The 14,965-nt window shown below is 46.6% G+C and overlaps 1 protein-coding gene and 1 pseudogene across 12 annotated transcripts in view; one reads left to right on the forward strand and one right to left on the reverse strand.

The window, feature by feature from the left end:
- Positions 1 to 14,965, forward strand: part of TOM1L2 (target of myb1 like 2 membrane trafficking protein) — a 119,830-nt gene that overhangs the window by 21,966 nt on the left and 82,899 nt on the right. The window lies entirely within an intron of this gene.
- On the reverse strand, positions 7,570 to 8,715 carry LOC119002706 (CD9 antigen-like; annotated as a pseudogene).

Raw genomic sequence — 14,965 nt, forward strand, 5'->3', positions numbered from 1 at the left:
AAAAGTCAGGTGAAGGAGTAGAAGGGAGATATGGAGGAGGAGGAGGAGGTGCAGAGAGGGGGAGGTCATCTGAATCTTGGGAAGATGGAAGAGGAAGGGAAGCAGGTGTAAATAAGAGCATTCAACAGAAGGCATGGATATCAGTATGACGAAAAAGCCTGAAAAGGGCTTGGACGTAAGGAACCTCAGGCCATTTCTCAAGGCAGCTACAGTACAGGTCAAGTTGGAGGACAGTATGATAGTTAGGAGATCCCTTCATGTGCCAGACCTCCTGATTCCTTGGTTTGTATTGGGGCAGGCCATACTGCAATAGAAAATCAAGTGCTTGGGCTTGAGGTTGGTAAGTTCAGGAGCCTTCAAGTTCTTAAGGAGACATCCCAGTGGGGAGTCCCTAGGTTGGGTCGATTGAGTATTGCCCATAGATAAGACCTCGGTCAGAGGACAAGACTGAGATTAGAAGGAGATGGTCAAGAGCTGTCCGTAATGGCTGAATCCCAAAAGGAAAGTGATAGGCACTATGCCAGGGCTTGCAACCAGGGCACAACTGGAAAGCTATTGCCTTTGGTTCTGTGAATGTTAGTGTCCTGAGATCCAGAGAGACTTACCTATCACTAGTAGTGAAGGTGGATGAGGAGGAGTCTATCCACAGAGTCTAGAGAGACAGAAAAGGATTAGAATCCTCTCTCCAAACCTCACAGAGACAGGGTTAGGGGATTAGTCTGGGATGACCTTCTGCTGCCCCCTGCTCCCCTGGTTGCAAGTCTCAGGAGGTGGAGAAGAGAGAAATAGAGAATGTCCCCATACAGGCCACCAAAATGTTAGGGTGGCCACTGATGGGAGCTATGAAAGATTTCACAGTGAGAGTGAAATGCAGAGAGCAAGGTTTTATTTATTCACATTGCAAGAGAGGAAAGTGGCCAGGTGTGAAGAATTACACCTGCCCTGAGGGGTTGAGGTTTTGAGCTTTTACTGTATTATAAAGGGTCGGAGTTTGCTGTTGTATGGCCCCTGGGTTGTTAGGGGTGTTGCAACACAGGAAGTTTGCTGGTTTTGTGTAAGCTGCAGTTTGCTCCAGTGTTATCTTTTGCATGTGGCTGTGGGGGTCAGTAAGTCACATTCTGTTCTTGCTTTTCCAGTAGTTTTCCAGTCCCGGGGACATAAGTTCAGAAGAGTAAAATGGCAGTCATGTTTAACAGGGTCATAGGCTTGCTCACCCAAGGGTGCCACAAAAGCTAATGGCACTGGCTTTGTCCTTTCAGTAGATACATACTTCTTTTGCAAACATAGGTACAGGATAGATAGCAGTGAACAATGAACTCAGTAACAATCAGGGGATTTGTGGTCTTCACTCTGGTGTGGTACCTGTTTCAAGAGGTCTGGAAAAAAGAAACGACTTTGACATTCCAAAGGTATGTTGTCATAGATGCAGAAAGACAATAGGCTCAGTTAAGATAAAGATTGAATTTTATGAGGGAGATTCTACCCTAGGACATGGCTACCTGCCATAAACTGCTTTTAGTTACCAAGTTTTAATTTCAGACCATCCTTTGTGGTTACTTTAGGTCTGAGGTAATAAGGCTGCCACACAGGCCTCCCCCAAGATTATCAGGTTTAGTGTGTGGCCCTTTTTTGTCAGGGAACAGTTTGTCATTGAACTTCATAAAATGTATACTCCTGTTTAAGAAATAACCCAAGGGGGACTTCCAGCCAAGATGGAGGTGTAGGTGGAAACACTGCGCCTTATCCGACAACCAAGTTTAAAGAAAACAAAGTTTTAGTAAACAAAAACGCAGCCAAAACACAGAAAATTGAACTATACAGAAGTCTGACAACAACAAACCATTCAACCGGACCAGTAAGAGGGGCAGAGCCAGGGGCGGAGTGGGGTTGGGCAGGAAGGATCCCCCAACCCAGGCGCCCAGGTGGCCGTGGACAGATCCCAGGTGTGGGGTAGCAACAGGCGGACCCAGTGAGGGTGCAAAGCATCAGGCTGACCGCAGTCACACATTCGGGAGCAGATAAACCAGCAAAGGAGCGATCAGTGAGACAGACCGTGCAGGCCGCAGCGGCTGGAAGCAGCCAAGGGGACCTCCATTGCCCCTTCTAACCCTGCCTCCACATACAGCGTCACAACCCAGCGACTTAGTTGCCCTGCTCTGGTGAAGACCTAGGGCTCTGATCCTGCTACGGAACAGGCACGAACAGTCCAAAACATGGCTCAAGGACTCAAAGCCCCAGAGCCAATAATGCTAAGTGACCAAGAAATAGCCAATCTCTCAGATGCACAGTTCAAAACACTGGTGATCAGGATGCTCACAGAATTGGTTGATTTTAGCCACAAATTAGAGGAACATATGAAGGCTAAACTGATTGAAATGAAGGGAAATGCACAGGAAACCAATAGTGATGGAAAGGAAACTGGGACTCAAATCAAGGGAGTAGACCAGAAGGAAGAACGAAACATCCAACTAGAAAAGAATGAAGAAATGAGAATTCAAAAAAATGAGGAGAGGCTTAGGAACCTCCAGGACATCTTTAAATGTTCCAACATCCGGATTATAGGGGTACCAGAAGGGGAAGAGGAAGAGCAACAAGTAGAAAACTTATTTGAACAAATAATAAAGGAGAACTTCCCCAGTCTGGCAAAGAAAATGGACTTCCAGGAAGTCCAGGAAGCTCAGAGGGTCCCAAAGAAGGTGGACCCAAGAAGGAACACACCAAGGCACATCATAATTACATTAGCCAAGACTAAAATGAAGGAGAGAATTCTAGAAGCAGCAAGAGATAAGGGGACAGTCACCTACAAAGGAGTTCCCATCAGACTGTAAGTGGATTTCTCAAAAGAGACCTTGCAGGCAGAAGGGGCTGGAAAGAAGTATTCCAAGTCATGAAATCCAAGGACCTACAGCCAAGACTGCTTTATCCAGCAAAGCTTTCATTTAGAATGGAAGGGCAGATAAAGTGCTTCTCAGATAAGATCAAATTCAAGGAGTTCATCATCGCCAAGCCCTTATTATATGAAGTGTTAGAAGGACTTATCTAAGAAAAAGGAGATAAAAATATGAACAGTGAAAGGACAGCAAACTCACAGTCATTAACAACCACACCTAAAACAAAAGCAAACCAAGAGGACAGCTAGATCAGGAGTGGAACCATAGAAATGGAAATCACATGGAGGGTTAGCAACAGGGGAGTGGGAGGAGGAGAAGGGGGAGAAGATAAGAAAATAAGTAGCATATATGGTAGGTAGAAAATAGACAGAGGGGAGGGCAGGAATAGTATGGGAAATATAGAATCTAAAGAACTTGAGACGTGGTCATAAACTAAAGGGGGGAATGGTGGGGGAGGGGGTGTGCAGGGTGGAGGGGAATGAAGGGGGGAATAGAACAACTGTAATGGTATAATCAATAAAATAAAATTTAAAAAAAAGAGATAAAGAGACAGTAACTTACAGAGGAGTTCCCATCAGACTGTCAGCTAATTTCTCAAAAGAGACCTTGCAGGCAAGACGGGGCTGGAAAGAAGTATTCCAAGTAATGAAAGGCAAGGACCTACATCCAAGATGCTGTCTCCAGCAAAGGTTTCATTTAGAATGAAAGGGCAGATAAAGTGCTTCTCAGATAAGGTCAAGTTAAAAGAGTTCATCATCGCCAACCCCTTATTTTATAAAATGTTAAAGGGACTTATCTAAAAAAAAAGAAGATAAAAAACTTGTATAGTAAAAGGTACAGCAAACTCAAAATTACTAACAGCCACACCTAAAACAAAAAAAACAAACAAACAAAGCAAACACCTAGAACAGGAACAGAACCACAGAAATGGAGATCACATGGAGGGTTACCATCAGGAGAGTGGGAGGAGGAGAGGGGGAAAAGGTACAGAGAATAAGTAGCATAGATGGTAGGTAAAAAATAGACGGGGAGGGCAAGAAAAGTATGGGTACTGTAGAAGTTAAAGAACTTGTGACAAATGGACGTGAACTAGAGGGGGAAATGTGGGTGGGAGAGGGTGTGCAGGGTGCAAGGGAATGAAGGGGGGGAGTGGGACAATTAATAGCATAATCAATAAAATATATTAAAAAAACAAACTGGATAGATTTAGAGAGAAGGGTATGAAATGTAGGTGCTTCAGAGCTCCACTTAGGGGTAGGATGGAAGTGGGTAAAGGCTAGAGTACCAGCATTTTGAGCATGGCCTCCCAGAAGTTCCATTGTAGTGGTCAGAAGGCTGCCTTGGAGAAAGGTGCACACACTCTTCCAGCCTTCTTGTAGGTGACGGAGGAGGATGTAGCACCTTGGGGTAGTTAAGGGGCCTTCCCACAGAGGGTGGACATTCAAATCTTCACTTTCCAGGGTTCCTTTACCCCAGAGGCTGCCTTCTCTTCATCCTTTGTGACAATTCTTTGGTCATTTACCTTTCAGTGAATGGGTGTGTGCTGTCAATGTGAGAAATGTCCAAACCTGTAAGAATTTTTATGAGTTTATTTGAGCCAAACTGATGACAGTTGTCATTGCTGGGAAGCAAAACCTCAGTGGATTGAGAAAATGCTCCAGAGAATGGCTGTTCTGCTCCCTATTTTGTACATTACAATCAAAGGAGGAGGCATACGGGGGTTTTATGAAATCTGTTGCTGATAGATTAGGGAGGCAGGAGAAAGCAAAGCGGGGAGCCTCTGTGATTGGATAAAAGTGAAAGGAATAGACATCCACTTATTGCATACTGGTGGGTGTAGGACAGTTTACAGTGAACAGTTAACATGATAATAACAGTGAAGAGATTTGTGACCTCTGATCTGGTTCAGAGGTTGTGCTTTGAGGGTTGCAGGTGCAGGGAAAGGAAATTACTTTAATATTCCAAAGGTATGTTGTTGGATAAGTTAGCCTAGGTGCAGGGAAAAAAAAAGGAGGACAGGCTCAGTTAAGGTGAAGAATGGCCTTTGTTAGAGAAAAGTGCTGCACTAGGACGTGGCTACCTGCCAGGACCTGCTGGAAGGTTTGAGGTCTCGAGTTGGTAAGACCTGCCTCAAGCCTCCCCTGAGCTTGTCAGGTTTAGTGTGTGGCCCCTTTTTTGTCCACAATGCTATACCCATTCTTATTTTAAAGTTATACAAAAAGTATGTAAAGTGAAAGTAACAGATGTATGTATTGTTTTAAAAAACTAGACGATACAGGCCTAGCCAGTGCGGGTCACTGGGTAGAGCGTTGTCCAGTACAGTAGAAGGTCATGGGTTCAGCTCCCTTTCAGGGTGCATGTGAGAGGCAACAGATCGATGTTTCTCTTACATCTATGTTTTTCTTCCTCTCTCTTCTCCTCCCTTCCCCTCTCTCTAAAATCAATAAGCATGTCCTCAGGTGAGGATTAAAAAAAGCAGGCTATACGGGACTGTATTTTGTATGAAGTGCCAGTCCCCACGTTCCCACCCAAGCTTGGCTCCCCAGAGGTAGGCCCAGCAGCTGCCTAGTGTGTGGTCCTTGTTCCATGAAGTTCCTTTTGTATAACTGGATCCTACTGTAGGTTTCATGTTACAGCTTTCTTTTGTCATACAAGTCTGTATATTTTAGAGATCTTTCATGGCAGCATATTTCAATCTGGCTCACTGTGCATAGCATTCCATAGAGTGGACAACAATTACATAGCCGCTGTCTTACTGGAAGGCAGTATGTTTTTTTCCTTACGAATGATGCTGTTGGTACAATTACACATTTCCTATGGTTTAGAATCCTAGAAGTGAAAACCTGGGTCAGACTGTAGGAGCATTTAAAACTTTTATAGAGACTGCCAAATTGACTTCTAAAAGGGGGTACTGCATTGGACTTGCACTAACAAATCCCAGGAGTACCTAGCTATCTTTACATTTATGCACATCTGAAGAGGGAAAGGGCATTTAGTTGTTGGTGGTCTACGCCCCTGATGGAAAACCGTCTCCAAGTCCTGTTGATTAAACACACTGCCTCAGGCTTGCTGCCTTCCTGAGCACCATGTCCATGGGAGGCGGAGGGACAGTTCCCACTGGCGGAGCTGTGGAGGTGCAGTTTCTCCTGCAGCCTCAGCCTCCCCACTCTGTACCAGCTAGCCAGGATCCGTTCCTCTTGTTGACGGCTTTTTTCCTAAGGACCCTTGGGTCACCATTTCCCAGTTGACCCTCATATGAAGTATCTTTTCTTTTCCCTGTCTGCCTGCTAGTTGTGAGGGAACCATAGCTTTCTATTGCTGTCCAAGAGTAGTAACCTTGATGTTCAAAGTCACACTCCCTGCATGCTAGTGGGCGACTTGTTAGTCTTGAGAATCTACAGGATCTCCCTCCTTGTCTCTAACCCAGTGAGATAGACTGAAATTGGGAGTTTTGCACATCCTTTACTTAGGGTCAGAACAGAGGAGTAAAATTTGGTCCTCCCAAATCTGATGCACATTCTCAGACACCAGATTTTAGATTCGTTCCAGTCAGAGAGCTGGAAAGGGAGTAGGTGAGGGGAGAACTGCCATTTATTGAAGGTTTCTGCTCACTCCCCTGGCAACCCTGGCAACACCAGCAGGTAGTGGTATTATTATTATTTTTTAAGATTTTATTTATTTATCTTATCTTTAGTGGGGAAGGGAAGGAGAGAAAGAGAGAAGTATCAATGTATGGTTGCCTCTCATGATTCCCCCGCTGGGAACTGGCCTGCAACCCAGGCATGTGCCCTGACTGGGAATCGAACCGCGATTGTGTGGTTCACAGGCCCGAGCTCAATCCACTGAGCTACGCCAGCCAGGGCTTAGGTAGTGGTATTATTTACCCTGGTTTGTAGCGAGGCTGAGTCACATGCCAGAGACCTCCCAGAGAGAAAGTGGCAGAGCCAAGACTTGAACTGATGTTTTCCCCAGGTTAAAGCCACTGCTCCTGCTCATAGGTTGGATCCAAATGAATCCCTGAAATGTCATGCCCAAGATCCTCCTTGGAGAGGTGAAAATGAACTAGTGCTGCTTCCTGGTGGACCTCCTCGGCCCATTGGCTGCCTGTAAGAAGAAATCGCAGTTTCTCCTCCTTCCCTTCCCTGAATACCTAGGCTCTGGCTTGGTTGTCCAAATATCGCTGTTTCCATTCACTTCTGGGAACTACCCTCTGGATTTTTAAAAAAAATTGTCATCATTTGCCCTGGCTGGTGTGGTTCAGTAGATTGAGTGCTGGCCTCCAAACCAAAGGCTGACCAGTTCAATTCCCAGTCAGGGCATATGTGTGGGTTGCAGGCCAGGTCCCCGGTGGGAGGCATGTGAGAGGCAGCCATACACTGATGTTTTTCTCCCTTTCTTTCTCCCTCCCTTCCTCTCTCTAAAAATAAATAAAATCTTTTAAAAAATTGTCCTAATCTTTATGTATTTATATCAAATTGCCTTCAATACAAGTTATAATCTGATTAAATTAGATGACCTTTTAAAAATTTTAAAGACAAAAAATTATCTTATGTACAATATCTTTTTTTGTAGAGTCTAGCAAATATAGTACCTTTCATTGTAGAATTTCTAATCAGCATAATAAGCAAAAACAACCAAAAATTATAAAACAAATCCCCCAGTCCCTCAACTCTCAGTATTGAATATGGCATTAAAAAGACAGAGAAAACTTTTTTTTGTTTAGAAATGGAGAATGAATACTTAAGTTAGTAGTAAAAAAGAAAAAAGCACAAAAACAAAACCCCAGGAAAATAACAATCTCCAGGAGTGAGCTTCCCTGCCCGGGAGTTAAGGGCAGCCTGGACCATCTCTCAGTTCCTGTGAGAGCACAGCTTGGGATCCTGCTGGGGACTGTACCAAATAGCATCACCGTGGCGGTCCTGATGCCCACTGCACCAGGACTGTGCAGTTTGTTGCAGAAGACCTCTCTGATGGCTTCAGAGCAGGGCCTCAGTGAGATGCTGGAGAGGATATCCTTCTGGGGGCAGATGGCGGAGATGAATTATTCACTCCCCTAGCTGTGCCATAGCAAGTCAGCGTATAGTGGATGGCTTTTAGCATTTCCCGCTGGGGCTCATTCTTGGATTTCAGCTTGAAGTAGGTGTTTGTGTAAAATTCCTGGAGTTCCTTAATCACCTCATATTTGTGGGAATATCCCCAGGTGGCCACAGCTATTTTAAGGACAAATATCAGCAAGAGGAAGACAACGAATCCCAGCATGCACTGGGACTCCAGCACAGTCACAGCAGCCCAGCAAACCCACCCATGTCATGTCACGGGCAGGGCTGGCTCCAATCCGAATATCAGCTCCTGTGCAGAAGCTAGAATGATTGATCATTTGCTTGCTTGGAGATGCTCTTGGTCTGAAAGTTGAATCAGGGCCATAGCAAAGTCTGATGGCATCAGAGTCCAGTGGCAAAGACTGCAATCCTGGCCAGCCAGAAGGTGAAGTGAAAGCTGAGGAGTAGGTGTTCGATCCACTTGGTGTCTCCTCTGACCTGTGTGGTCCGGGCTGCACTGGTGTGGGATGGGGGCACCACCTTCATGATTTTGGAGTATCTACCAACCACCATGCTGTTATTTAGGAGATAGTCTCTTTATATGGACTCACCTTTTTTAGTTGGGCAAACTTACTTTTAAAGTTCTTTTATCACTATTATAAATTGAAAAGCAGTGTCACTTGGCATTAGTCCAAAGTAACTTAAAAATAATAAATGTAGTGAAACCAAAACAAGGTTATTTTAGCTGAATCCTGTTGCCTACCCAGGGCCCTAGCCCTTGTCCTTGTTAGAGTAGAGAACATTCATAGTGCTGGAATGGCTGAACTGGGGAAGAAGTGGGAGAGCCTCTGACAGCTGACCCAGTGTTACTGAGCTTCCCTGGCCCACCTGGAGCCGAGGTGGACTGGTGGCTCAGGGTGCATGCTTTGGGGAGTGCTCTTGCAGCTTCCATGCACCCCTGCCTCTGGGCCTGTGTAGTGGAAGGCCCTTGCCTTCACCCTTTCTGGGGCACCCTTGCCTTCACCCAAGGGTGCCCTTTCTGGCCCTTGCCTTCACCACCAGGGCACCCTCCTCCTCTTCTCTTGCTTAGGTAGCTCACTGTCTGCTCTTCTAGCAATGGTGGGCTCAGATGCCACAGTCTCTCAAGGCATGTCCTCTGATCACAGAGCCACTGTCGTCCTCACTCTGAGTGTCCTGGCAGAGTACCCTGGAGACTTTCTCCATATTGTCATCCTGGTATAGATTAGAGTAGGTGTGTATGTTTATCCTGGAGACTGAGCTGTGGGAAGAGACGCTTTGTACTTGTACTTCCATCTCAGGAGCCCCTGGGGGCTGGGGTAGACTCCTGTCAGAGGTGAAGCCTCAGCTGTTTCCTGCACCAAGCCCTTGTCTGGCAACGTGAGATGCTCAGCGGTGTTGCTGGGGAGCTGGGTCCTTTGGCAGGCAATCAACAGCTACCACTCCCCATTCTAGAGCAGCACCTTGTCCTGTGAAGAGGCAGGTGTGGGGACTCTGAGTGGCAGATGGCAAGAGCCGCTGTCTGGGGTAGAAGGCACCTGTGTGAGAAATGGCATGAAGCCCCAGTGAGAGGTCCCCAACACTGTTAAAGCTAGGTCCTCTGTAAGTGCCCCAAGGCCATGACGTCTCTTGGCTTCCACCTGCTTTGACGTTCTGGCTCAAGCTCCCCATTCACTTGGTCTTTGGGGCAGTCTGCTCCTCATGTGACCCTTCTGGGTTTTTGACCCCCGCTTGGCACTGTCCCTTTCTGACTTTGCCTATTACGCACTGTGAACAAGCCTGGGTCTGTGTCCCAACCCCTCCCCCGAGTAGGCAGGCCCATGTCTCATGGTCAGGCTGGCTTCCGTCTGGAGGGAACAGAGCCCAGCTCTCCCCAGGGCTCCGGGGTGGACTGTGGGGAGAGCTGCAGGACTGCCGAGCAGGTGGTGCTCTGGTGCTGCTGCTTCTCTGAGTAAGGGGCCTCTTTTCTGATTTGCTCAGAGCTCTCTGGAGAGCTCTTGCCTTTCTTGGTTGGGCAGAGCGTCCCCTCCAAGATAGGGGCTAGGGTGCATTCATCTTGGTATCCGGATAGCTCCATGAATATAGAATGTAGCTTGGCCGGCCTTTCAGAGTGCAACTGTTAGACTGGGGAACTGAATGAAGAACAGATACTGTGCAGTGCTCTGATACAGGCACTGAATGCCTCAAGCCTCAGTTTCCTCAGTTATGACCACTACATATCCCTTAGCTCAAAGTAGATAATGCATGTAAGGCACTTGACTATATGTTTTTGTTCCTACCTCAAAAATATTTCTGAAATTAATGAATTTTGAATTTGGAAGGTGTCTTCTGGGAAGACTACATACTGGCTTTTTAAAATTATAACAAAAATTTTTGTTTGTTTCAATAGTCTACTATCCCCACCTCCCCCCACCCCATGGTATAGAAAGGTTAAAAACACATTTCAAGATGTGTACTTTCTGGAAAGAACGAAAGTTTTGAAATCACTAACTTTAGTTTCACTCCCAGCTCCATTAACATGTTTGAGCCTCAGCTTTCTCATGGTAAATGGGGATAACAGCCCTACTTTTTAAAGCATGTTTATGAGCTAAATCATGAGACATTAAATGAGATGTTTGCTGGGGCTGCTATAACAAAGGACTACACACTGAATGGCTTAAACAACAGAATTCCTTTTCTCACAGTTCTGGATGCCGGAAGTCCAAGATCGAGGGGTCAGCAGGTTTGGTTTCTCTTTCGAGGGCTCTCCTTGGCTTGCAGAAGGCCACCTTCTTGCTGTGCCCTGAGTTGGTCTCACTCCATTCACACACATCCTGGAGTCTCTTTGTAGTGTCCAGATGCCCTTTTATAAGGACACCAGCCAGATTGGATGAGGGCCCACTCTAACCGGCTCATTTTAACTTCATCTCTCTTTCAAAGAGCCCATCTCCAAACACAGTCACATTTGACATAGGAATTTGTCGGGGGCGGGGGGGCTGGAGCACACATAGTTTAGTTCATACCATTTGCAAAACAGAGAGCTCACTGGAGGCAGCTTGCCTTCTTTACCTTGGTGTCCTTGTGTTCTTCACCGTTCCTGTGCCGCATTGTATCTAGTGCTTTGTGTGGTTATCCTGAGGGCTGGTGGTGCTGCTCCTCAGTATTTTTCTAACTGCAAGGCACTTTCTGTTAAAATTAGACCAATGCGATAGACTCATATTTAGAGAGCAATACAGGCCTCCTTCAGCTCCTGGCCCCACAGCTAAGGGTTGATAACACATTGTTCAGCAAAACTCAAGTGAGACTTACAAAGTGAGGAAAGGATTATTCTCTTTTTTAAAAAAAATTAAAATATATTTTTTTACTTATTTTTAGAGAGGGGGAGGGAGAGGGAAGAGAGAGAGAGAAACACCGATATGTGGTTGCCTCTTGCACGCCCCTTACTGGCGACATGGCCTGCAACCTGTGCCCTGACTGGGAATCGAACTGATGACCCTTTGGTTCACAGGCCAGCCCTCAGTCCACTGAGCCACACCAGCCAGGGCCAAAGGATTATTCTTTAAATGTATAAAAATCAAGATGGAAAGGAAACCTAACAAAGTGGGAATAAAAGTTGAATTACATGAAAACATGGTGGCAAGTAAAAGAAGCCAGACACGAAAGGCCACATACTGTATGATTCCATTTAAATGAAATACCCGGGATAGGCCAGTTTATGCATAGAGAAGGCAGATCAGTGGTTTGGGCCTGGAACGAGGGGGATGGGAAGTGAGCGCTAGTGGATGCGGGGTTTGTTTTGGGAGTGCTGAAATTTTCTGGAATGAGACCATGTGGTCACCCAACTCTGTGAACTTGTGCACCTCAGAATGGTGGATTTATTTTATGTGAATTGTATCTCAATAAAGTTGTTACTAAAATTTTAATTAGGATGGTAGTAAGCTTATATAAGTGGCTTTTCTTTTTCTTCTTTTTTTTTCTGTTCCTCAAGTTTTCTGTAATTACTTTTTTTAAGTGGAAAAACCCCAGAGCCCTGCATTTCATGTTGATCACTTGGGATCTAGTTTTGGGTAGTACTAAACGAAAGCCAGGCAAAGAAAGTCTCCATGAAATATTAAAGGGTCACTTCTCCTAAAATATGAACCACTGATTTAAGATTTAAAGGCCTATAAATAGAAAATGGGGATATATGTGATGAGGCTTAACAGTGAGTTGGGTGTGCCCTAATGCTGGTCTCAGAAGGGGTCTGTCTGCGCGCCTGTAGCCCGGCTGTGGTTGAGGCAGTTCTGTCTGTTGTCTGATGGAGCCCAGCTGGGTCAGGTGTTGAAACCCTTGTTTGTGCCTATGTGCGTACGTATGCCCTACAAAAATTTCTTGTTCCCACTCTGACATTGTTTTCAATGCAATGACGAGAGATTTCTGAACCATATATATTTTCAATACATGTTAAAAAATTCATCAAGGAATGTGTGTGTATGTATTGAAACCCTGGTGGCTACCGCACTTGCAATCTGAGTGCTTCTCCCCAGTTTTTAACCATGTTGGTCCTCGAGGCTGTCTGTTTCTTGGCTACTGACAAAATCACCTTTGAAAGGGAAGCTAAAGACTAATGCATTACCTTTTGCCAGCTTCTGCTTTAAATCCACGGTTTGGTATTTGCAAAGGTCAGATGAGCTATTTTGGTGCTAACGGCCATGATTAATGGGAAGGCCCGAGTTTCCATTGGCTGCTGAGGATGAAGGATTAGTGTGGGGTGGCAGCGGAGGAGTGCTGCATCTGCTGTAATGTCAGAAGCGAGGTGTGGGGAACTGCAGGAGCAGCAGGCCCCTGAAAAATGGAGCAGGAGGCCAGCTCCTCTAGCACTAGCCCTGTCAAGTGTTCCTCTGTTTGCAGCGCTGCAGAATCTCTGGGGGCATTTGTTTTCCCCCGTTATACCTTGTTACTGGGAATTTAGTATGGAGAGCACAAGTGCCCTTTTCCTGAGAGGGCTGTGGGTCCTGGGTGCTGTCTCTCATTACCCTGCCAGAAGGCTCCTCAGTTTCCTGTGAGGCATCGTGCTTGTGTTCAGCTTTTCACCCCTCCTTGTAAGAGACATTGATTTTATTCGAAGTCAAATGTAAATTGGTGTGTTGGCCCCAGATGTTCTTTTGTGACCTTTCTTTGCTTCTAAGATACCACATCTCTTATCCCATGATCATAAATATTATTTAGGTTTGTAGCCATGGAGGTAATGGGCACATCACACTGTCATCATCATTTTCTATGTTCTGGAACCTTTGGGAGGGAAACTATTACAGCATTTTAAGGCACTAAATAAGCTCCCTGCAGCCATGGGCCTTTCAGACACCTGAAGGGCACTGCAGTGAGGCGGCCTTAGCCGAGCCAGGAGCGAATGCACTCAGTGCCCCGCTGCCCTTACTCATCCGTCCAGTCATGGTGTAGCCTCTCCCAGTAGCTGCTGTGTTCCTGCCTGTCTACGTTTGGTATTTGCAAAGGGGCTACGTTTTTTAAGTCACCAATAGTGATAATAGACACCTGGTGTCGATCACCTGTCATGTTGACAGGGAACGGTAAGAGATGGCCTCTCCTGCCTCAGAAGCCCCATGCTCATCAAGAAGCGGGCCCACAAACAAGCGTGGCACGCAGGTATCCTGGCAACAGAGGCGGGGCGTGCTATGCTGGGGCAGAGTGAGCAGGTGATGTCTGAGCTCATCCTACAGGACTTTATTGGGAGGCAGGGGTGTGCTGAGAGACCATTAGAGAAAAGGTACCCAGGTGTGTGAGGCAGCTAGACTGCAGGCTTTGGGTATCCGTGTGGGAACCTGGCAAGGGAGAAGGTGGCAGTGAGGGCTTGTTTGTCACAGTCACCCTGAGTGTGAGGCCGGTTTGTTACAGTGACCCTGAGCGTACCTAGAGTTAATTGGGGAGCTCAGGGAGGTTTTTCATGCACAGGGGGAAGATGTGATCAGAGTTCTGTTTGGGGAAGGTCATGCTAGGCAGGGCAAATGGAAGGTTTCGGGAGGGAGACTGGTGGAAGCCACACCAGTCGGGGTTGCAGTGACACCCCCAAAGAGAGCTGAGGAGGCGGAGCTCAGCCTCTGTAGCCAGATTGGTGCACCTGCACGCACCGCTCCTCCCCCCCTTATCTCTTTCTTAACTCCTGTGTCCTCCTTCCAGTCCTTCACACCCTCTTCTTACCCAAGTCCTGTTTCCTCCCTAAGGCCTGTCCTAGCTGCTGCAGGCAGCAGGTGCTCCCTTCCCATGCATCCTCCAGCAGCCTGGGATGCCACCAGGGGACGCTTGGCACAGACTGCCTTGCTGCCTCCAGCTTGGATGAGCAGAACTTCTGGCTCTGCATTGTTACCAGTCCCCAGGCAGGGCTGGGCCAGGGCCAGACTGTGTGGTGAGGCAGGGCAGGAGGAGGGATACCTTCACTCAGTGATTGCAGTGGGTTGGAGGGGACTCAGAAGTTGGGGACAGAACACACCTCAGTTTGAGACCCACTTCACCTTATGCATTCTACAGGAGATAAGGTGGTATTTTTTGTTTTTGCTTTGTATTATGCAAAGTTTTAAACATAAACAAGAATAAGGAAAACAGTGTGGCAAACTTCTCTGTGCCCGTGGCTCAGCTTCAACATCTGGCCAGCCTGACCTTGTTTTGTCTCATTGCTTATCCCACCCCCCACCTCTGCCTCAGCCCTACAGTATTTTGAAGCATATGCCAGACATCAGATAATTTTATTTATAAATATACTGAAGTATATGTCTCTAAAAGATAGGGGCTTTTTATTGAGCTCTAACAGCCTAAACTAGCTGCACCCCAGCTTTCTGACCTGTGAAATGGGAACAGATGTGCTCATCCCAGTGTTGCTGTGAGTAGGGCTCATGAAGGCCTTCGCTGGGGCCACCCTTTCTTTTCACACGCAGTGCACCGAGCGCTGGAATGGCACCGAGAACCCAACCTCGGGGGCAGACAAGCCCGTGTTCCACCCTTAGGTCCAACACTCACCACCTGGGTTGTAGGGGCCCATCAGTCAGT

This window comes from Sturnira hondurensis, unplaced genomic scaffold (genome assembly GCF_014824575.4).
Source record: "Sturnira hondurensis isolate 20B ecotype Veracruz unplaced genomic scaffold, ASM1482457v3 Scaffold0018097, whole genome shotgun sequence".
NCBI lineage: Eukaryota > Metazoa > Chordata > Mammalia > Chiroptera > Phyllostomidae > Sturnira > Sturnira hondurensis.